Genomic DNA, 11,625 nt, shown 5'->3' on the forward strand with positions numbered 1-11,625 from the left:
GAGGCTGTTCCAGCATGGGCTTCCCATGGGGTCACAGCCTCCCTCAGGCATGTACTTGCCCCTGCGTGAGGTCCTGCACGGGCTCCAGGTGGATCTCTGCTCCTCCATGGGCCTTCATGGGCTGCAAGGGGACAGCCTTCTTCACCATGGGCTGCACAACAGGCTGCAGGGGAACCTCTGCTCCGGCACCTGGAGCCACCTCCTCACACTCCTTCTTCACTGACCTTGGCATCTTCAGAGTAGTTCCTCTCACATATTCTGACTCCTCTCTCCAGCTGCTGTTTTCCCCAGCAGTTTTTACCCTTCATAAATATGTTATCCCAGAGGTGCTACCACCATTGCTGATGGGCTTCACCTTGGCCAGCAGCAGGTGCATCTTGGAGCTGGCTGGCATTGGCACTTTTGGATATAAGGGAAGTTTCTGGCAGCTTCTCACAGAAACCATCCCAGTAGCCTGTACACTACCAAGACCTTGCCACGCAAACCTAATACACTCTCTTGACCTAGAATCACTTTATATCTTTTTTTCCTCCAATGTGTTCCTGAGATATCCAGCCTTCTTGTGTTATTGTTGCTTTTTTTAAACAGCCTAATATTAAGTTACTCTCTCCCTGAGAGCCTGTTTGCTGAATTCTTCACAAAGTTTGATTTAACAAATAGTGATGCTGTGATAGCAAATCCATCATGGAGAGAGAAGAAATGGGAACTTTGCAAGCTGCAGTACTAGCTGAGCACTGCTAGCAGAGATGAAAGAAAGCTCTGAAGAGAGCTTTGACTTTGAAGCTGTTTTTCTGCAGTTGCAATGAAATTCCTTGGGGTAGTGCACTCCTTTTCCACAGCACTGCATTATTTTGTGAATGGCCAAGGTCATGCTCTAACGAGATGGATTTCACTTATGGCATGTCATGCTTTAACAGACACAAGCCAACTGATGAAATTGTAAAATGCTGCGTGCCATCCTGAGAGCTTTAGAGGCATGAGATTGCCTCCTAAATGGTATTTCTGTGATGTACAGGGCATTTGCTGTTCTACCTTGTACTTACTGGATAAGAGTTTTAATTAAAGGTAGATATGATGCCTTCCTTCTCAAGTAAATTGTATCCACTTCCTGAGATTGTATTATCTCTACTACCTGATTAGAAAGATTGTAGTGGAAATGCTGTGGTGTTCTTGGATAAAAAAGCTGTCAGGACGTCTGAGAAGTTGGAGTTGGGGAATAGATTTATTATTTAGGTCATTCAGAGAGTCTCCCAGCCAATGCAAGATAGTTCTGTATTCATTTTCTCATACTTTGTTTCATTTAATTTTAGCAGCCACCAAAAGATGGGACTTCTGCCCTCTGTTATAGTCTCTCTGTTGAGAGACTATAACAGGTTAATACATCTCATATTGAAGAAGTTTTTTATGATGTTCAGTGTAAATTATTTCATAGATGAAATATACCTTGCTGTCAGGGAGCAGCCTAAATTTTCACTTTCTTAATTTCATCCCATTACTCCGCGTTATATCCCTTGTACCAATCTAAATAATTCATCACCCTTCTTAATGTTTATACCCTTCAAATATTTATAGGCAGTTATCACATTTCCCTTTAGTCAGAGCTTAGCTGAGCTGTTCATATTTAGACCTTTTAATCTTTCTTCATAAGCAAATCCTTCTACATGAGATTGAGGGCCTGATCCTCAAAGGTATGTAGGTGCCTGTGATTGACTTCAGTGGAATCGTGGCCTAGATATTACTACCATTAGGCAGCAGGTTTTTTTCTCACCTCTGAATTACTACTAATTTGTCAGTATTAGATATTGCAGAGCACAGAACTGAATGCGATATTCCAGGAGCATCTTAGCCGGTCTTCTCTGCTTTACTGTGTTGTGTATCACCTCAGTGTGTGCATCCCCCAGATTGTGTTGCACTTCTTGCTAGCATACAGCATTGAAAATTTGTTTCTAAGGTAGTGTTCAGCGTTACCCTTACTTTGCCTTCTGGATCTCTATATTCTAGATTTTTTTACTAGTGAATATTTGACATAAGTTTCTTATTTCCTAAGATGTACTTTGGATCCCCTTATAGCATCGCTCTCTTTGCTAGAATTTACAAGGTCTCACGGTTCGATATTGTGTGTGTGTATGTGAGTACATATATTTCTTACATATGTGTATTAAAAAAGGTGCTTGCTGTCCCTCGTCTGAACACAGATGAAAATTAAGAGGCTCTGCTGAACATTAATCTCTATATGACTGCACTATATGGTTTTCAGCTTCATATAGTAGCATTTATCACTACTCTTTGTTAACAGATTTTTTTCAAATAATTTATTGTCCGTGTAACTCTGCTCATATCCAGGCCGATTTGAATTAAGTTTGTAAGGCAGAATCCCTATATCAAATGCTGTACTAAAATCCAACTACAGTAAATCTAGTGCAGTACATATTTCATTGTTCTCAGTGGCCTTTTAGGTCCTTCAGGTAGGAGAGTTTTTTTGAATCTTCCATTTTTAGCTTGTGCAGTATCAATTATGACTGGTGGTTATGGTTTCTGGGCTACCACCACTGCAAAAAGTTTCTTGTTCCAGTCAGAAATGGAAACAATCATCCCATGTTTGAGTTCAGACTAGACTGAAATTTTGTGCAGAAGTGTGACTTTCTACCATCTGAAAAAGTTTGGACATGGAGGCCTAGGTCTGGAACCAGTCAGAGCTGGACAGATCAGAAAGATTTTTCTTTTTTTCCTTGGGGAAATGCAACAAAATATTTTTTAGGTGTCAAAAAAAAAAAAAGAAATAAAGAAACCTTTTTGCTTGTATAAAATTACTTAAAGTGTTTATTCTTTTATTATTCTGTAGTGGTTTTTATCTATATTAAGGAAACAGTTAAAACAAGTATTTTGAAATTAAAATCAAGTACTATGTAAATGTGTAAAAAATTCTTTTTTTTTTTGAGTTGATAACTAAAACAAATAACTACATTTGAATGAACTTCAGAGAGATTTCTTGGCTACATCAGAGCTTTTTCTGAGTAAATAGCACAGCTATTTTGCACAGCTCTACTTCCATTTCTCATCTGGCAAACATGAAATCAAATCCTGGATCTTGATACTACTATTTTAGATGCCATACTCCTGATGCAGAGTGGTGCTACGTCACAGTCTGTGTATCACCCACAAGCCTGCCAAATCAAACCAAAAGCATATCAGTGGTAGATTTTCTTTTTTGCCTGAAAGGGCTTGAGACTTGTCAAGTCTGTAAGAAAACAATACAGACATCAAAATATTACATGGTAGTAGCACTAAATTTGAATCACTTTCCTAAGGCTGACTTAGCTCATCTATGCTATTTTGCTATATGACCTTGTTTTATTGCAGGGAGTGCATTTTACTGTTACATTTTATTATTCACTACAATTCATTTACTGTCTTTCATATCTCACTGTTTCACATTTGCTTATTCAAAATCCCATGATACAGATTATACCATCTACAGCAAAAGTATTTTACTGAAGACCCATTTAGATCTTCTGCAGAGCTGCTGTGCACTATTTTGATTCTTTTATGCCATTGCTTTCCGGAGCTATAGAATTCCAGCTTCAGCCTTGCAAAATTGTCTTGTTTTTTGTTTTTTAATTTTCTGGCATCACATGAATTCATCCTTTCTTCCCTTATTTTGTCTACTGCTCAAAGCGCTGTATGCCTAAGTGATGCAAATATGCATATATATGTCCTACTATAAAGGCACCCTTACTCCGCCTTTTTGTTTGCGACTGGTGCCATGTGAGGGTCTATTTTAAGTTAAAGTATCAAAAGAAAGCTTTTGGCAGTAAAAGCCACAGTCTTCCCTGGCAGTATTTGCCCATATAGCTCTCCTGGGAAATCCTTTTAAGTGTAGGCAAGCCAATTCTATGTGACCTTTAGCTGAAGCAAAGTGAACAATAGGGAAAGCAAAACTCAGATGCTTCTATGAAAGAGTGAGCCCTTAGCTGAGCTGCATGCTGGCTTGAACCAAGCAGGATCATTTGCATCTCTGGAATGAGGATTTCTCTTTTTTTAAAAAAAAACTACAGTAAGCACAATAAACAGGAAAGAAACAGCACTTCCTAAAAATGATGTACTACTACTTAACATCCACTATTTTCTGTTGTAATTTTACATCTCTGCAAATGTGCAATGCTGAAGAATCAGACCCATGGTGTTGCTCTGATAGCCTGTAATGAGTTAAAAAAATACCAGATAAGAAAAAGTGCTCAGAAGTTAAAGGAAAGAGAAAAGTATCACACCCTTGTAACTTCAGAGATCACTAAGATAAATTTATTGCAAAACCTGATTTATTTCGATGCTGTATTTAAACTCTGCAGAAAGTGCTATAGCTTTCCAATATTTCATTAATCAAACATTCATTTATTTTCTATGTAGAAACAGAATGTTTGGGTTTTGAGTTCATTTTTTTTTTTTACTGATTTTAATTTGAAATTTCCAAATTCAATAAAATAAGAATGGCAGGAAGTTGTTACACTTTCTTTCTCTCTTATTTAGAATAATAGTATTAGTGTCTTTAGTTCTAGAAAATGAATGATGACACCAATTATTGATCCTGTGACAGGTTAAGAAGAATATTATAATAATTCATACTAGTCAGCTTAACCTTTTATTGACTTGACCTTTAGCTTCTCTGAGAAAATTAAGGCACCTAACTTTGTGCTGTGATGTTGAAATTCTGAGATGGTTTGGATTACAGTTTGGCTATTATTAAATGACCATAATCTGTCAAATCATTAATCTGTATCTGTGCTACTGTATCATTAGCACAGGCACATAGAGTTGAGACAGGCTTTGCTCAATAACCAATGAGAACATAGCTGTTGGAGGAAGGGAGTTATTGTTTTGTGGATTTTGTGTTATTTTTGTTTGATTTTGTGTTTTGTTTTGCTTTTTTTTTTTTAAAAAAAAAAAAAAATCATCCAGAACAGAGGATCTGAACACAGTCAAAATGGTAGAGGATTAACTAGTGCAGTCTGGAATAGCTTCTCACAAAAAGGTACCTTGGTCCCTCTTATTCAACAGCGCCTGACCTCACTGTAGATATCTCTTGTATCTATCTCCATCTTTCTGCTATGAGAGAAGACAGACGTGAAAGGGAGGCAAGGTGGGGCAAGTAGCACGTCTATCTACATGGGAAAACAGAGGGTTCTGCAGGCAATTGCATGTGCCCTTGTGAGAAGGGCCACAGTTCCTTGAGATCAGCTGAAGGTGCCTTTTAGCAAGGGACTGCCTACAAAACTGAAGTATGAAATTGCTCCAAATGAACCTTGCCTAGACTTAGGGAAAAACACTTTGGTCAAGACTGTTTTCCATGAAATACGTAGACTCTCTTCTACAACATTCAGAGCATTCAGAAAAATAGCGCTAATCTTGTTGACCTCTAAACCATATCTGTGTTGACAATGACAAGCTATTCCTGCTCTCAGCTTTTCATCCGAAACAGCAGAGGTTTGTGTGGCTGATGTCAAGGTTACAACCCTACTGATGACCAGTCTGATGCCTTGGGATAAATTCTCTTTCTTATTTTGCCCTCTTAGAAGCCATGGCAACCGCACACACACAAAACACCAAGCAAATAAACAAATACACACATGTGAAAAGATAGTTGCAAAAAAAAAAAAAAAAACTTCAAATGTGCAAAAGCTAAGAAATGTCAGAATTGATTTGTTAGTACAACTTTGGCGTGCTCCACTACACACATGCTTAATATTACAGCCTACTTACGTGATCAGATACTACCCTTTTCTCAGGATTTCTGACTTGTGTGCAGGATAAGCCTATATAAAACAGAAGTAAAGAAAGTGTAACAAAGGAGACTATTCACTGTAAGTGCCTTGCCTGATGTCTGTGTTCTTTTAAATGGGAGTGCTGGTCGACGAGAAGCTCAGCATGAGCCGGCAATGCGCTCTTGCGGCCCAGAAGGCCAACCGCATCCTGGGCTGCATCAAGAGAAGCGTGGCCAGCAGGTCGAGGGAGGTGATTCTCCCCCTCTACTCTGCCCTGGTGAGACCCCACCTGGAGTACTGTGTCCAGTTCTGGAGCCCCCAACATAAGAAAGACACGGACCAGTTGGAGAAGGTCCAGAGGAGGGCCATGAAGATAAGAGGGCTCGAGCACCTTTCCTATGAGGACAGGCTGAGAGAGTTGGGGCTGTTCATCCTGCAGAAGAGGAGGCTCCGGGGAGACCTGATAGCGGTCTTCCAGTACCTCAAGGGGGCCTACAAGAAAGATGGGGAAAGGCTGTTTAGTAGGGCCTGTTGCGATAGGACGAGAGGTAATGGTTTTAAAATAGAGGGGGGTAGATTTAGATTGGATATTAGGAAAAAATTTTTTACAATGCGAATTGTAGAACACTGGAACAGGTTGCCCAGAAAGGTGGTGGAGGCCCCATCCCTGGAAGCATTCAAGGCCAGGCTGGATGAGGCTCTGAGCAACCTGGTTTAGTCAGGGATGTCCCTGCTTCTTGCAGGGGGGTTGGACTAGATGACCTTTGAAGGTCCTTTCCAACTCTAACCCTTCTATGACTTTATGAAATGTGCACAGTGAATCAGATAGGCAGCAGCAAGTAGAAAATTTATAGTTTCTTAGGTCATATCTTTGAATATCAACCTATAGAGATGGATTTTCTTCCTCTTCTTGCCATAGAAATCCTACATAATGTTAGGTGAGGGATTTCAAATCATTCTTATCACAGCTGGCAAGGAGTCTCCCGCCATTGTTTCCTGCATGCCATTCATGGTGTCTAAGATGGAAGCTCTTTCAGCTGTAATTTGAATTTCTTGGAGCTGTATTATGAACATAAGTGATGGTGTGCAGTACTGGGCACACCAGGAAAAAAAAGCCAGGGAACTCCAAAGGCAGATAACTTTTGACCTTAATAAATTTGTGCCCCTATTGCCCATCTGCAGAATGGAGGGAATGCTTCTGCCTCACTTGCAGTCTGTGAATGTTAACTCCACTTCAGGCACTGTCATGGGGAGTGCCATAGAAAAGCTAGGGAAAATTAATCAAATCATTCTGTTTCAGGAACAGAGTTTCAGTTATAAGTCACAGACTATGTACTGTGAAGATACAGATACACTACAGTAATGAAGGACTGCTCAGCCAGTCCCTACATTGACCAAAACATGGATCTTGCAGAAATATTAAAGGCCACTGTCACTAAGAACTGTAGCAGAAAAGTTAAGCAACAGGAAGCTGAATGAAGTTACATATAACCATATTTTTACCCTTTACTATTTTTTCATAACATTTTGGTGGTTTTACTTGTAACCCTTGTCCTTACAATTTTTTTTTATGGATGATGGAAGAAGCTATGTTGTATTGTCTAAAGACCTGACTTCCCCAGGACTTCTTGTAAGCTGTAACTGAGACCAGAATAACTTGAAGTTTTCAATTTCTTGACATACAAATTGAATGCAGTGACAGAGTTAGAAAAATGAAACATTATGGATTAGCAGAGACTAGTCCTGGGTACTCCAGAGGAATAATTGAAGGCCTGCTGCTGTGCTTTTTCAGCGAATGCTATAAAAGCTTTTCATGGAAAAGTTCATTTTGGTATTCATAGATGTTTTGAAGGTTTATTGTGAATAATAGATAGAATGCTAAGATTATTTTTTTTACTTTTTTATATTTTTGGCTTACCTGCATAACCACAAATCTGCTATTAAAATTACATGATGAGCAAAAAGAACTTCTGGATCTGAATTGCTAGCAGGGTTTAAGACCTTGTATGACCTGCTCACACAGTGCTTTTCTGCATGGCTTTGTGTGTAACACCCTACAATTTGTGTGAGAGAAAAATTATCATCATCCACCAGAGTTAGGAGCATTCAGGACTTAATTAGTTCTCTTCCACGGTGAGAAATTTCAAACAGGCAAATTTCAGCCAGAAACAATAGGAATTCATTTCCTAGGCAAAGTAGTTGCTTCCATACCTGTTTGCTCTGCTCTAGGATCATCCAACTGTGACAGCTTATCAGCAGGAGTATCCACCAACCCAGGCTAATTAAACACTGTACGGAATATTTCAGCTATGCTTAGCCTGTAGCATCCTCGCTCTTATAGAGCAGCCTCTTACTCTCCAAGTGGTGCCATTGAATTTGGTCAGCATCCTCAGACTCTGTAAGGTATTCCTGCTTTGAGTCAACAGAGGTGCCATGGCGCAGCTCTATCCTGATAAAGGCCAGAATGCTTGCCGGTTCTTCCCATTATTTCTACCCCATGTTTTGTTAACCTTGGGCATTATTTAAACTGCAACGAAACAAAAAAGTTTAGTAGTGCATCTCTGCGGCAAATTGGTGCTTTTTACCTGTTATAAGCTTGGCAAATATGTTTTATTCATGGTATATTACTAAAGGAAGGGAGAAGGGGCTAGAAGTATAACAACAAACTAACGCAGTAGTGTCTTTTGACACAAGTTTGTATTCACTGGCGATGCAGGGCCTTGGAAAGATGGACTTTGGGGAGATGGGTAATTAGAGGGGAAAAAAAAGTTGATTCACAATTGTATATCTCAAATGATTTAAATTTCTATTAATTAACATTGGAAGAAGGGAAGTGCTGACAAGTGAGAACTTATCCTGACGAAGTATAGAACCTGCCTGATTCAACTACTACCAGTAGGAAAGACAGGAGCAGAAGGAATAAGATCTTTGGTGTCCTGGAACAGCTACTGCTGTACCAAGGGAGTTATGACACAGAATTTTCCTGAACTGTTCTTGGCCTTTTGTGTCAGAAGCAAAGCAATCTAAAAAGGGTGGTTGCCAAGTAATATAAAATAAAGTCTCCTGTGGAAATATATACAAAACTTTTCATGTGGGGAATAAGCAGTGCATAGGTGCATGGTGTGAATGATGGAGGATAGATCTAATGGTGAGATTTATGTCAAGGTAGCTTGCTTTTAACAAAGAGTTTGTGCAAAGATATTCATGGGTATAGATCTGCAAACTAGTGTAATCTTGGCCTTGGCTCTTCAGTGGGATGATGAGAAGGGTGGAAGTGCCAAGTGATGAATGGGGAAAGAATGTCAGCATTTAGGAATATCTCAACTTTGGGAACCTTTTGTATGGTAATTAGGTACCAACAATAAGAATTTGATATCTACTCTGTTGCTCAATGTCTTATCTTTCTAAGTAATTAAACCCACAGCTAGGCCTTTTGAGCACTCTTGTGTCACGACACATGTTCAGTGCTCCTGCTTTGATCCATGTCATTTTGGGTTTTGAATTCTACTTCCTCCTCCTCCTTCTACTCTGCCCATCATCAGCAACGAGCTGCTTTGCTGAACTTACAGGCACACTGAACTTCTGAGCTGCTGTCTGTTGTTGGTTATCCAATTTCCTAGGAGGGGAATTCCTATTAAAACACTCTTTTTGTTCTTTTTGGTGCCTTAGCCCAGATAAAGCAATCATTAGTAGTGGTGTGAATCTCTTTGGAACTTTTCTGTGAATGTATTGGGAAATACACATTAAATACATTACATCTACATGTGTAATATAAATTTAATCTCCAAGCCACTAACTCCCAAGTCTACCTCCTGCATCCCTTAGGGTGGGAAGCCTTGTAAGCTAATTAGTGATAGCACATAAGCCTGAACCCTGAAGGACATTGTTCATTTTATTACTTGTGCTGTGCTGAATAAGGGAGGATGCTGCTGGATGATAAAGTGCATAGAAGCAGAAGAAACACTCGGAAGCAGAAGGAAACCAGTAACGCTCAGGCATCCTCCTACAAGGCCATCCTGCAGTCACGTGATATATGCCTTGGGTCAACCCATACCTGAATGGATTTGAGAAACAATTACAGCACAAACTTTAACATCTAGATAGATATGTAGATAGATAGAAATATAAGAACTCTGCCTTCATGGGGCTCAGAGGAGTTTTCAGGGGTTTGTGCTATGGCTGCCCGCTGTCCCTGAGCCTAAGTGCTACAGTACATTGAAAAATTATATCCGATGTGTCTCAGTAATCTAGGTAATAAAATATCAGTTGAACCTTCTCCTGAAACTGCACTCCTGAAAATCCTCAGTGTAGTTACACAGATATTCATCATTTGTATTCCTTTCTCAAAACGTATAAGCAAGGATTAAAAAAAGTAAATTTTGTATTCTCATGTACATTGGCCTTTCAATTCTATCATGCTTATTTTTCTACTGGGATGCTGTTTTGACTTTTTCTTTCCTTATGTCTTCCTCATATGGCTTTTGGTTAACTTTCATTTTGTAAGATTTGTTTTTCCCAGATGCTCACTGGGCAGTAAGGTCTTGGAGAAAAACCATTATTTCACATATGAGTGTGAAAGTATTAAAGAAAAGGGCACTTATTACTCAATTTCTCCGTGTACCATCACAAAATTATTTGGTGCGATTTCTCCACTGTCTCTAGAAAGATTATTCACAATTTTTGCCTGCCTTCGCAAACTCAGACGTAAGAATGGCTACTGTGTTTTAACAATGATCCTTGGCTACAATTGCATTTTTCTCATACCCACTAAAAGATTTTGTATTTTTATGAGATCCAAAGTCACTTTGGAAAAGGTGACTGAGCAGCAGCCTAGGTAAGAATTTCCTTGTTTAGGTATGAAATATAAGTAGTGCAGGAAAAGTTATCCAGGTGGTGACCAGTTCTGACCTCACATTTTATCTGAAAGTAGCAACTCTGACAGTGGAGAGGGAAGCTTGATTCTCAGTCATTCCTGGGCAAAGAGGGTACAAAACAATGTTCAGTACAAGGAGTTGCCTGAAATAATCTTGTTTGATCATCAATATGTTCGTGGTAACACTTTTAAGTTATGAGCCCTGAGGGCTAGAAATGAACAAGTGACCCAAATAGAATAAAGATTTGGTTGCATTGCCAGCTTCCTCAGATATTTGGCTTTTATTCTGTATGTCTTTTTGTTTGGTTAATCTTTCTGTCTAGCAATATTGTCCCTCTCCTCCCCAAGATCCATGTGGTTGCCCTATTATATAGTTTTGCATTCTCCTGGGGCCTTAACAACATTGGAAGCCGGCTGCCAAAAGATTTTTCTTAAAATACAGTGGAATAATAAAATATCATTTATGAATGAGGGAGGGGAAAGTGGGATCCAAAACACAGAGAGATGTTCTAAAATGCAGAAATTAGAAATAAATTATTCAAAAGTAGTAGTATTTTTATGGCACTATGACCTCTTTTCCCCCTGGGGCTTCTTAGAGAAGCCTAGAAATAACAAAAGATGTGAGATACAAAAAAACAAATGCCAGACAAAATGTTCACTAGTGAGACTGGAGATTAACTTGCTCTTTGAAACCTCTTTCTTCTTACAGAAATAACCAATAACACAGGCTCAGTGGCTCTTACCCTTACTGAAACTGAGTGAGTTAGAGCACATCAGGGGACCACAGTAACTTTCCAAGTGCATCCATGTCAATACAAATTAGCCACTAATAACTGTGAAACACTGACTTTCTGTATCAAAAGGTGTGTGGAAGGTCAGTTTACTCGTGCCCTTTGTGTATGTAGTAATCATGTCTCTGTTGCTTACATGTGTCTATGTGTCTGAGGGATATATGGACACCCATTAATATGCCTACACACTTTACTTGTGTTTGTA

The sequence above is a fragment of the Chlamydotis macqueenii genome, chromosome 3 (genome assembly GCF_036417535.1).
Source record: "Chlamydotis macqueenii isolate bChlMac1 chromosome 3, bChlMac1.mat, whole genome shotgun sequence".
NCBI classification, from domain to species: domain Eukaryota; kingdom Metazoa; phylum Chordata; class Aves; order Otidiformes; family Otididae; genus Chlamydotis; species Chlamydotis macqueenii.